Source organism: Silene latifolia, chromosome X (genome assembly GCF_048544455.1).
Source record: "Silene latifolia isolate original U9 population chromosome X, ASM4854445v1, whole genome shotgun sequence".
Taxonomy (NCBI): domain Eukaryota; kingdom Viridiplantae; phylum Streptophyta; class Magnoliopsida; order Caryophyllales; family Caryophyllaceae; genus Silene; species Silene latifolia.
This window is the reverse complement of record NC_133537.1, coordinates 112,460,481-112,468,887: the sequence shown is the minus strand read 5'-3', so window position 1 is coordinate 112,468,887 and position 8,407 is coordinate 112,460,481. Positions and strand designations below refer to the sequence as shown.

Below are 8,407 nucleotides of genomic sequence, written 5' to 3'. Positions count from 1 at the left end.
ACGCCCGTCCAGAAGCACCCAAATCCGCCCGTCCCGTGTCAAAAACGCCCGGATTCCCAGACAGTCTTTTCGTCTTCTACAAGCTTCAAGGAAGGATGCACATCTTTTTCTAAGACCGGAGTCTCCCTAGAGACCGGCGATTCCTCAAGGACTTAATCGTCATTTAAGCCCTTAGTAAACCCTAATTTATGTAACTAATCCCCACTATAAATACCCCATTAGTCTAATTAGAAGCGCATGTTCTCCTTTGCAATCTTTAGTGTAGATAATATCAATCAAATATCTCTTTAATCTTGTAATCAACATTTAATCAAGTTTTAATACAAGTTTTATTTCCTTAATCTCTCTCTTGTTCATCCTTTATGTTGGGTAATTGAAGATTATTTGGGTTATTATTGGGAAATTGACAACCTTCCAATCAAGAATCAAGTACTTCTTTTATTCTTTACTTTATTATTAGAATCATTAGTAGGTATAATTATCTTAATCCCTTTTTAATTATTGTTAATTATCTTCATTTATTCATCACGTTTTACTTTGTTGGTATGATTGGCAACCTTGCTAGCATGTTCAACATGATAATGAGTGAGTAGTTTCCTTAGCTCGGGTTAATGGGTAATTAGGGGAAACCAACATGGGGAATGATTCATGCTTAAATTAATATGCTTTCATAGTTTATTTGCTTGCTTGTTGTGATCTCAACTTATGCACATGTTATGTTTGATGAAATGCGGGCCTATGAATCCTTGCATTTTTTACCCATCACCTATCTTTTCAATGAGACTTGTAAGACATAAACCAACTCGAGTCTCATTAGACCATGCATATAGTTGAGTAGGGAAGATTAAGTCGACTTGTAGGTGTTGTACAATCTAATCGATTTGGCTCCGGGACCCAAACTTTCCTAGGATTGTAAGATATAAACCAACTCGATCCATCACAACAATAATTTCTTGCTAATAATTTGAGAATATGTTTGTATGATCAATTCCCATGAATCCCCTATTACCCCATGACACCGTAGTGCCTTTTATCAATTTTTTACACCCCTTTTAATTCATCTTGCTTGTTTACTTTTGTTGCTATTTAGTTTAGTGTTCTTCTACTTCAAACCCAAATTGTGACACCCTTAGACACCACTAGTTGCAATAGAAAATCTCATCTCAATTCCCGTCCCTTGGGATCCGACCTTTACTTGCCTCTTTACTAATTGTAGAGTTGTTGGTGAAGTTATAAATTGTGTTTTGGTCTAGGTGCTCCTAACGACAAGTACTGAAAACTAAACCCCACGAGGGATCACGACCAAAAATGGAGCCGTTGCCGAGGACGGTGTTAACTTGATTTAGATTTTCTTGTATTGTTTTTAGTTGTGTCTTTCTTTGCCTTGGGGAAGTAAAACTCCTCAAGGTTTGTTCTAATTATTTTCGAGTTGTTTGATATTTTGCATGTCTAGAAGATCACAAGGTAACTAGTTACCATTTGATTACGAAATTGAAAGGACTTTGACAACAAATAGAAGACTTGCTAGGAGAACTTTGAGAGGTATTGGTGAGGTTGTAGTTATTCAACCAAATACTATTGAATTCATCAACCCTTTTGCATGAAAAGGTGAGGAGAACCCAACACAAAATCCAACACAAAATCAACCCACAATGCCTAAGATTTCATCACATTCCGTACCCACCGAGGAGAACCTACCCAATGGTACTCTCACACCACAACATCTAACCGGAAATTTTATTGCCAAATCCGCATTTATCCAATTAGTCGAAAGAAGCCAATTTGGGGGGATGCCTAGTGAAGACCCTCACTCTCATATGGAGACTTTTTGAGACTATTGTGATGCGATTTCTCAAACCGGTGTAACTCAAGACCAAATTCGATGGGTCTTATTTCCTTTTTCTCTAATTGGCACCGCGAAACAATGGTTGAAAGGCCTTGATAAGGATACTCTCGGAATTGATTCTTGGAAGAAGTTAGCTCTAGCTTTCTACAAAAAGTTCTATCCACCGGAAAAGACTAACATGCTAAGAGCTCAAATTACGGGCTTTAAGCAAAGAGATGAAGAATCCTTGTATGAAGCTTGGGAGCGATTCAAGGGAATTTGTCGCTCATGTCCTCACCATGGACTTAGCGAGTGGTTCTTGGTACAACAATTTTGGAACGGTTTTTATGAAGACTCAAGAAACATTCTCAGCATGGGATCAAATGGAATGTTCACCGAAGTTGATGACAATTAAACATGGAACAAAATTGAGGAAATGACGGTCCATAACTCATAATATGGTAGACCTAGCAAGGCTACTAGAGGAGGAAAGCATGAAGTGGACTCCATTACTCAATTGGGTGCTCAACTTAGTGCTGGCATTGATACCATCAATTTGAAGTTTGAAAAAGCTATGGCTAGACTTGAAGAAGCCTCAAAATCACCAAAGCATCATGTTAATGCCATGACGGCATCTTCATCAATCCCAAGTGGGATATGTGAGAATTGTGGAACTTTGGGACATGACCAAAGTGAATGTAGGGGAACAATGAACAAGTGAATGCTTTCCAAGCATACAAGAGTGGTACCCCTTATTCAAACTATTACAATGAAAACACCAAATTCCATCCAAATCTCTCATACAAAAGCCAAAATGTTCAAAACCCTCAACCAACATACACTCCACCTCCCATGAGAAACCAAAATCAAAGACCCTTTTACAACCAAAACCAAGGTTACCAAAATCAAACTCCATACAATCAACAAAATGACCAAGGTTTTGATGTCCAAAAAGCGGTCCTCCAAATGCAAAAGAATCAACAAGAGTTTTTCATTCAAATGCAAAAGGATAGTCAAGCAAAGGAAATCACCATCAACAACATCCTAGTTCATACCAAAATGTTGGAAACCCAATTGACTCAACTAGCATCTTCAAGCTCACAAAGACAAAAGGGGCAATTACCACCTCAAAGTAATCCCCCAAGACATGAAACAGTTAGTGCCATTCACTTGAGGAGTGGTACAAGGTATGAAGCACCAAAGAAGCAAGTTGAGGATGAAGTTGTGGAAGCTAGTGACAAAGAAGAAATTGTGCAAAACTCCAAGGATGGAGAACCATCAAAAGAAGAAATTTCAAAGAAAAATGAAGACAAGGTCAAGGAGAAGGAGCCCATTGTGATTAGACTTCCTTTTCCAAGTCGTCAAGCCAAGCCCAAATTTGATGACCAACTTGGAAAATTTATGGAAATTGTGAAGAATTTGGAAGTCTCGATTCCTTTCACGGAATTAATCAATCACGTGCCGGCCTATGCAAAATACATGAAAGACATCCTCACAAAGAAGAAGTCGATCCGGAAGCTTGAGACTATCGCCTTCACTAAGGTGAGTAGTGCAATACTTCAAGGGAGTTCACCTCGAAAACTTAAAGATCCGGGAAGCTTCTCAATACCGTGTACCATTGGCGACACCACGATCAACAAAGCCTTATGTGATCTAGGGGCTAGTGTGAGTGTTATGCCGTACTCGGTAAGTAAAAGGTTAGGGATGGGAGAGCTTAAATGCACCAATGTCACACTCCAAATGGCCGATAGATCGACGAAGACACCATTAGGGATATGGGAAGATGTTCCCGTAAGAGTTGGGAAATTTTTCATCCCGGTGGACTTTGTCATTGTTGACATGGAAGAAGACTCCAACATTCCAATCATTCTAGGAAGACCTTTCTTACACACCGCGGGTGCGGTGATTGATGTGAAGCATGGAGAGCTCACTCTAGAAGTGGGAGATGAGAGCATAACTTTCAATCTTGACAAGACCATGAGAGCTCCCCGTTTGCATGAACCATGTTTTATGGTTGATCATTATAGCCGGAAGGATGATAGGAAGAAGTCGGAATTCCAATGGAAGAAGAAAATTGATGATGCTCCATTCAAAGAGCAAGTGAATTGTAACAAAGAGAGCTTGAAAAGCTCACCAAAGTCAAGCAATGAAGAGGATGGCCTCGTTGGCCAAGACAAGAAAGTGGGAGAGTTGTCTCTATCAAGTCAAGAGATCTTTAGTGATCAAGTAGATGAAGTTTGTGGTCTTTGGGACGATGAGTTTAAAGGGATTTTCAATCCCTATATTGGTAATGCTATCGATAAAGACCGATATGAAGGACAACAAGGGCAAAGGTCTATTGAAGATCTTTATCATGATAATGAACAAGCTTTTGACTACTTCTTCAAGGTGTTGAGCAACATCAACAACACCTTGGACATGCCCCCATGACATCTCACTAAGGATGCGAGTTTGGTGGAGTCCTCCCTAAACCACTATTTGTAAATATTTTTAAATCCCTAACTTGCATTTTAATTCTTACATTGCATTTTTTTTGTCATTTTTGGATTTTTATGCTTTGATCAAGATAATTATCATTTTTGAGAGAAGTGAGGGAGGGACTAATGATTTAATTGATGTGTAGTGCTTTAGCTTAGTGTGGGGATAACAATTGCCTAGGCTATTCATGCCTTAGTAGTGCCCCTACAATGAAGAACACGGAATTTGAAGAATGAAAAATGACAAGGGATATGCAAGTGCATGGATGGAACTGAATCCGGGTAAACCAGGGAGAATCCGAGCGTCTTAAAGGGGAATCCGCTCGTCTTCAGGAAATTCGAGCGTCTTTGGCAAAATCCGCCCGTCCATTTTAACTGAAAAATTGAAATTTTGGGACTGTCGAAGAATCCGAGCGTCCTGGTAGAGAAGACGCTCGTCTTCAGTAATTCGCTCGTCTTTGCAAAAAGACGCCCGTCTTTTTGCCAGTGCAAAACAAGAAAGCTTGCTGTATCAGAATCCGCTCGTCTTCTGTAGAATCCGCTCGTCCTGCAATCAAAGAATCCGAACGTCCCAGCTGAAAGACGCCCGTCTTTAGGCGAGAATCCTGAACCCAGAATAGGCAGAATCCGAGCGTCCCGAAGGAAAGACGCCCGTCTTCCCCTGCAGTTTTAAAATTTTCGGGTGTTTTAAATACCCCCTCCCACATTCATTCCTTCATTCATTCATTCAAAACACTACCCATAAACCCTAAAACTCAAAACCCTCATCCTCTCCATCACCAAAACAAGATTTCCTCAACCAAATTCAACAAAATCAAATCCAAACTTCCTTTTTACAACAATTAATCACTCCTCTTCCAACAATAATCCATCCAAGCACCAAAATCTTCAACCTTTGAGTCGATTTTTGAATTACAAAGACAAAGCCTTTCATCTTAAAATTGATTTAGGTATACTTGGAAATTGAAGATTTTCTCTCTTTTCTTGGTATTTTCATCAATGGCAAGAACAAAAGGATCAACAAAGGCACCTAAAGCAAAGGCACTCTCAACAAGGCAACAATGTCTTCAAGCTAAGAAAGCCTCATTGGCTATGGTGGTAGCTAGTGCAAACTTGGAAGTTCAACAACAAAATTCTCCCTTGGAAGCAACAACATCAACAACTCGGAAATTGCTCAATTATCAAACTATCCGGAGGTAATTTTCATTTCTAACTCCCATAGGGATACATTTGCCAAGTATGCTAGGAAATCCTTTCTACCCACCAAATTCATATGTGATGATGCCTTGAACAAATTGGGTGTCCTTGAACAAACAAAAGCCTTCTTTGAAGCCATGGGGTTGGGAAAATTGTTTGCTACAAGAGAATTGACATACCCCTCCCTTACCTTGGAATTCTTAAGTTCTTTGAAAGTAACTAAGGTAGAGACTAGAGAAAACATCGAGTTCCGCCTTGCCAATGTGAGTAGGCGCATCACCTTTGATTACTTGGGTAAAGCATTAGGTCTTAGTGATTCACCTAGTTATTACAAGAAGCCCGAAAAATATGACCCCGCTCCTCTTTGGGAGGCGATTTCCGGGAGGAAATTTGAGAACTTTCATGCTAGTCACGCTCTATTAGTCCACCATCCGGGAATTAGAGTGTGGCACAAGGTCATCGGGAATACTATCACTGCAAGAAAAGACACTAACCACTTTACCAAGCTGATTGTGTTCTACTTGAGTCGGCCTTAAATATTGGAAGGGAATTCACCAAGCCTTACAATTCTCTAAGTCTTTTGGTGGAAAGATGGCTCAATGTTGATTGTGGAAAGCAAGGCACCGCTTTTATTGTAAATGGAGGTCTACTTACTCTTTTGGCTAAGTACTTTGATCCGAATTTCAACAAGGATAGCAAGTATGTGGCGAAAAAGGGGGTCATCTCATTGACATGGATGCTATGATTAACAAGTACAAGTGGGTCACGCATAACCCTCTTGACACCAAATATGGGTGGCTCACCAATGATGCTAGATATTTTACTTTGCCTTCCAAGATATGCTGTTTGAGTGTTCATAGAACAAACTACCTCCTTCCCCTCTCAAAGGAAGCCGAATACATCATCCGTCAACAAAGGGGTGAAATTGAAATGCCCTCCTCCTCCATTGTCACACCACCCTATCCATTCAAATATCAAGAGTTCAAACCCGAAGGTGTTGAAGCAAACAATGACTACATGACTCTACTTATGCAAGAGATGCACAAACAAGCTTATAAGGATCGGGAAGATTCATACTTATCCCAATATCCACCCCTCCTTCATTTAGCTAGGCAAGGACTACTTGATCCTTCATGTCCTTTGCCTAGTTGGGCAGATAGGGAAGTCTTCTTTCCAAGTGCATCTAGGGGTGAGATACTGGGTGACGATGAGGTTGTCGGTGATGAGGTTGTTGATGAAGGCATTGATGAAGAGGTAAATGAAGAGGAATAGGCTAATGAAGAAGAAGATGATGAAGGAAGTGAGCAAGAAAGTGAAGAGGGAAGTGGAGATGAGTCCACTTCTATTGAGGAAGATGATGACAATGATGATATGGTGGAAGACTAGCAAGCTTTGGAGGCTCCTACCCTCTTGAGGTTCTTCTACTTCTTTCTTTGTTTTATTTATTTATCTTGATCATGGTTGGAGAGTCCTAGCAACATAGAGGACTAACACCTCGGCCCCATTGAGGTGTTCTGATTTCATTGTTCCCACTTTTGAAAATCCAAAATGACAAATTTAGTTTCATGCATTGCATCTTGTGTGCATGAACTACCCCCAACTTTAGGACATTAGAAATAATGTCTATCTCGGTTTGGGGAAGTACATGCATACGCAACGGGAGGTAATCTAAATTACGCTCTCTGTCATAAACAAAAACCCATGCATCATGTAGTGTAGATTAGTATAGCTTGCATTTAGTGTAGAATTCATGCATCATGTTTGCATAATTTCCCATCATTTTGGCCATTGAGGACAATGCCCATATTAGTGTGGGGATGGGGAATTCTAACTTAACTTTTATTCAAAAATCCAAAAAAAAAAAAAAATAATAAAATCAAAAATTTTTCGAAAAAACAATAAAAATTTGAAAAATTTGAAAACCCAAAAACAAGTTCATTTCCTTTGTAGTGTAGTCATGTATATATTGTTGTATATATTGTGTTCGTTCTATCCTTGTTCACATTGATTGACTACGCCACATCCGAGACATGAGGATCATGAAGACCGCATGGTATGATCTTTCCAATCTCCTTTTTCCTCTTTATGTTAATGACTATGTGGCTTTATTTTGATTGATGCGGTATAACAATGTGAATCTAGGACTTGCATTTAGTTTATATGGCATATTAGTTGGTAGAATCATTTGCATTAGAATGTTTATATGTTAGTTGCATCATGGCATGTAGTTGCATGTTAGAAAAATTTTGCGAAACCGTCTACTTGGGAAGCTTGACAAGTGTATATAGGACCTAGTAGATGCTTTTTCTTCTTAAGACTTTGCTTGTTAGAATGCTTGTAAAACAACCCTAGGATGTGTCATGCTAGTATCCTTTGACCCATGGATTAAGGCCTAGTCAAGAGTACCTTGTGGTGTGATAACTCCTTGGCTACCGTTTATTCCAAGGTGACCCTTGAAACCATGCATGCATCCATCATCCATGTTCTACCACATTTTTGTCATCAAAGGGAATGGGCACAAAAAGAAATTGATTTGAATTCAATGAAATGAAAAGTGAAAGAAATTTGCAAAATGCATCAAATGAAAAGAGGAGCAAAAATAGAACTCCTATGCTTCAAATATAAGGCACCCTCACTACATACGGGGTGACTTTGAAAATGTTCAAAAAGAAATGCAAAAAATTGAAAGTTGTCAAGTGTTGAAAAGCCAAAAATCAAAAGAAATGGCAAAAGAAAGTGTTCTCAAATGTTATATGCCACAAGAAATTAGGGGGAAAACAACAAAAGCAAACTCCCAAAATGAAACTCAAATTTTATCGATCCCTTTATCCATCGTATCCACTTTTGTGCATGCTAGAGAGGGGACGACCCTTCTTCTTGTCTAGGCAAGAGGGGGAATTCCGCGATC

General features: G+C 39.4%; 1 non-coding gene across 1 annotated transcript; it reads right to left on the bottom strand.

Moving 5' to 3' along the window:
• Window positions 1-2,024: 2,024 nt before the first annotated feature.
• LOC141625615 (small nucleolar RNA R71) lies at window positions 2,025-2,131 on the bottom strand. The gene has a single exon (XR_012535385.1). It is a non-coding gene; the product is annotated as a small nucleolar RNA R71 (small nucleolar RNA).
• Between the last annotated feature and the right edge of the window lie 6,276 nt (window positions 2,132-8,407).